This window comes from Dermacentor silvarum, chromosome 2 (genome assembly GCF_013339745.2).
Source record: "Dermacentor silvarum isolate Dsil-2018 chromosome 2, BIME_Dsil_1.4, whole genome shotgun sequence".
NCBI classification, from domain to species: Eukaryota; Metazoa; Arthropoda; class Arachnida; order Ixodida; family Ixodidae; genus Dermacentor; species Dermacentor silvarum.
Window position 1 is genome coordinate 38,607,361 of NC_051155.1, and position 4,287 is coordinate 38,611,647.

The 4,287-nt window shown below is 51.2% G+C and overlaps 1 pseudogene; it reads right to left on the reverse strand.

Annotated features, from left to right (window-relative positions):
• Positions 1-1,957: 1,957 nt before the first annotated feature.
• Positions 1,958-3,672, reverse strand: LOC125942978 (uncharacterized; annotated as a pseudogene).
• Positions 3,673-4,287: the final 615 nt, after the last annotated feature.

Below are 4,287 nucleotides of genomic sequence, written 5' to 3' on the forward strand. Positions count from 1 at the left end.
GAAAAACTGCTGTCGCGTTACACAGACCCCTACCGAGTGCTTCGTGCCGTGACTCCCGTCACATACGAGATCGCCCCTGACGCCCCATCTGCTTTCCAGTTGAGCGATATCGTGCACGTTACACGACTGAAGCAGTATCACCCTCCCTGTGATGACATTTAGACGCTCCGGGACGTCGCTTCTGCCGCCGGGGGATTATGCTACACACGTGTGGTATTTGATTGTTTGACCGAGGCACGCGGGCGCGATCACTCGAGAAAAGAAGAGCAAGAACGAGCTGGCCTCGCGCTGTGAACCTAACCGGTCAGCGCTGCAACCGCTATTGTAAATAATTAACCTGTAAATACCTGTAATAGTTGCCTGTAAATAGTTGCCCGTCTTACTGACTAGTTCTTCGCGTAACAATATTTTCGGTTCCTTGGATTGGGCGGTGCTCTGAGGTCCTTGGCTGCAGGTATTCTTAGGAATGTCGCCAGGTTGTTGGTTTGTCGTCGATACCTTGGTATCCCGCCTTGGTGAAGTCGTATTCTGTCGCTTTGGGTCCTGGCACTCCTCTTTCACCACTCGGGGCCCGAGCCCCCTCTGACGAGCAGGGCAACCCAAGTCGATGGTGGGATGGTCATCGGATCCGCAGGTTAGACAGCGTGGAAGGCAACGTTCGTGGTGTTCATCAGGGTTAAGCACGCCGCAGTTCCCGCACCGCCGTTCTTGTAGGTATGGGCAGATGTCGTGTCGATGTCCGGTTCGGAGGCAGCAGTGGCACACTTGGGTGACTGGGCGGAAAGGTCTGCATCGAAATTCCACGCCTTGAAAGTATACGTAGCTGGGAACTCGCCTTCCCTCGAAGGTGTAGAGGTATGCTCCGTTCTTTCCGAAGGGTAGGGCTTGGATAATGTTGATAGCATGGGGGGTAGGTGACCGTTTCGTTCATGAGGGCATCCTCAGTAGGTATATGTAGGGCTCCTGTGATTACCCCTTTGCAGGAGTTGTCCGGGGAAGCCACATACGCAGAGACTTGATATGACTTGCTACCGAGCAGGAGCGTCTGAATGTGGCAAAGCTGTTCGGCCAGGTCAGGGTCCGGGGTACTGACCAGGGCGATGTTCTGTTCCTTGCGTACTCGTATTCGCGCCTCCAGAGGCAGTGGGGCTCGGAGTGCAGTTTGTATCGCGGCTCGCAGCGGTAAGAGCGCTTCTTGTTGTAGTTATATGCCTCCTCTAATTCGGAGAACCACCTTGTGGTCCCCTTCGGGAAGGCTTGGCAGGCGGGGCCGGCCGGGTCCTTGTCGACGTTTGCGTGAGTCGAATGGGGCGGGTGGTGTCTTCGAGGACTCCTCGGCGACAACCCTGCGTCGGGGAGCGTCGACCACCCGGTACCATGGAGTGTGAGGCATGGGTGGCTGAGGGGGTGTATCATTGGACCGTAGCCTCCTATATTTTTTCATGCCCGCCGAGTGGCGAGCAGAGCAAGGCGCTCCGCCCGTACCTTCTAGTTCATGCGCTCGCCACCACGCCGCACTGCCGCCCCATACCCAGTAGTTTTTTTAGGGACTTTAATACCCAGAGCAGACAACGCGACTACTTTGTTGCGCGCGTGCTTGTGGAGAGAAACTTGCGCTCGTATTAGAGATGGAGCTGTGAAATAAATGCGCAGGTTGCACTCGTGTTTGTTCATGATGTACAGGGCTGATGTGAAGAAACGCAAACAGTGCGGCGCGATGTTTTCATCCTGCTGTGGCCTTGGTGGAAATAAAAAGATGGTAGAATAGTTTTATTCTAGTGGCTTCTAGTTATCATGCAGGCTGCAACCACTCGAAAAGAAATGCGAAATATCAGAGAATGTAGGTGCCGCACTGTTCGTGTTTCTTTCCATCCCCACAGTACATTGAAAGCAAGCAACACGAGACATATTGTGAAAACTGGACCTTTCACTTAGGCCCCCAGCTGTGAGATCAAGCTCACAGTTTCAGGATCTTTCGTGACAGTGGCTTTATTGCGAACACTTTGGCAACGTCTTGTTTGTCTGTCGCTTTCAGAGCGAAATTGGTGAATATTGGGCGAAAGAACTTCGTAAGCAACAATTTGAGCAAATTCTCTTGGTGCCCTGGCTTCGAACACATCAAAGCTTTGTGCTCGCTGAGGATTTCGGTAGCATTGTTCACAGCCTCCTTTAGAGGGTGATGCATACGCCTTCTTCTTGCTAGAAGAACTTCGACAAACTTCTGTAGTGCTTAGCGAACATCTAGAAGTTGTGCGGACGGGTAAATAAGTCCACCGCGGTCTTGGTGTTTAATGAGCGAGTCCGGTGGTGTCGAGGCGTTTGGCTTTGTTAAGAGCGCGAAGCACTCCACACATTCGAAGTTTTATCGTACGGCTCTTGCGAGGTAGCCACCAACCATAGCCAATGCGGCCACATCTGGAGTGGGAAGTAGAGGCTTATCTCGGTTTAGTCGCTCTATGAGCTCTCTACGTGCATCTGCAGGGAATTCCTCGCTGGTTTGCTCCCTTGTGTTTTTCTGTTGCGGCAGCGTTGACAAGCAATCACTCTCTTCTGCTGACATTATGTTGCTTGTACTCGACGCCGATGGGATACCGGTCTTGAGGGTTTTCTCAATGCCTGTGAGCATGGCGCGGACGTCCGTTTGGTCATTTGATCCTGCTGATTTCCTGAGCCAGCCAAAGAAAGACTCGATTGGGTCCGATGACATTTTCCTCGTCAAAACGAAGTGAAAAGACATCTCTTCAAGAAGATATCTAATGCACTCAACGTTCGAACGAGTTGTGATCACAAGACCCTCATAAGTCTCTTTGGTTAGAAAGTTCTTCGCCAGGCACTGACTTTTCAGATCGGCCAGGTAGTCGAGGAAGCTTGTCTCCAACCATATTAGTCGTTCATCGCCTGCACATTCAAACTGCTTGCAGTCAGCATTCTTCTGATGTATATGCTGGGTACAATTACTCACGTCCATGAGCACGAACCAGCGGTGCACGGAGTTCATAAATTGCACCGTCGGTCCGACACCCGCGAAGCTTGCGTCGCACGTGTGGCCCGCCTGCTCTTGCAAGAGCTTCATAGCAGCTGTCATGGGAGGAGAAAAAACTTGCACTGCTCTCTGCACGTTCATTTTTTCCATATTCGTAGGGAATACGTGCTTTCTCGTCAAAAATCGTACTGGCTTTACAAGGCTGCCTTGCTGCATTCTGTAGAGGCTCTTCAAGTGGTTCGCTGATATTTCGCCGCCTTTTGCCGATGTCACGGGACAAAAACTGTGATCGCACGTTTTTGATCAGGTGGCACTGATCGAATGCAAGAAAGAGCTTTCGATTCGGTTTGCCAGGGTGGTCAATGCAATGCTTGAGGCTTCCGTTGCACAGAAGTTGCATAGCCAAGACATTGATCTTGTGGTTGTCTGTGACAATGCGCACGACGAAAAATCCTATTTCTTCAACTTCCTTCAGAACGTGTCTCATGAGCCTGTGCAGCTCACGGCCAGTGCAGTTTCTCGCGAAAAAGTATGCCACGGGTATTTTGAACGAAACTGGAAGGCCGTTAAGGACGAAACACAAGAGTGAGTTGGCCAGCACAGGCTCATTTGTTGTTTCTTTGGGGAAGTTCACACCATAGTCCACTTCGCCGATGAAGGCATCTCTTTGCTTGTGATACAGTAGCCGTTGTTTGACGCACATTTGGTCTACAATTAAAGAGCATGCCCTCGCATGCAACGATGGATGAGAAGCGAGTTCTGCAGACAGCCTTTGCTTCACTAGTTCGGTCATGCCAACTTCTCCACGTGATGAGCCCATAAAGATCTCGAGGGTACTTCGACAGGGAAGCCGAAGAATACCTGTGCTCCTTACGTGTTCGTATGCACGAGTCGAGAGGTTACGCAAAACCACAGCATGGCGCACTGTCTCTTCAGACCACGTTTGTTTCTTCGCGAAATTCTGAACTTGTTCCACTAATATTGAAGCAGCCAGGTCTTTCTCTTTCGCTTTCTCCACAACTTGCAGGAATGCAGACACATAGCATTCTTCCTTGAGCTTTTGCAGTTCCTGTTTGTACTTGTCGACAGTGTTCTTGAGTCGCTCAATTCGCGCGTTCAAGTCTCGCTCCTTACGTCTCCACTTTCGTTTGTCCATTGCCGAAACCGAGAATAATGACGACACCTGCACAGCTCTGTCCACCTGCACGGTAGTAGTGATGCAGCGCTCGCTTGCGCCGTTTTCCAGCGGTAGCGGCAGTTCGGTTGCGGAGCAATCTATCAGTAACAAACAACTCTTGAGAGGC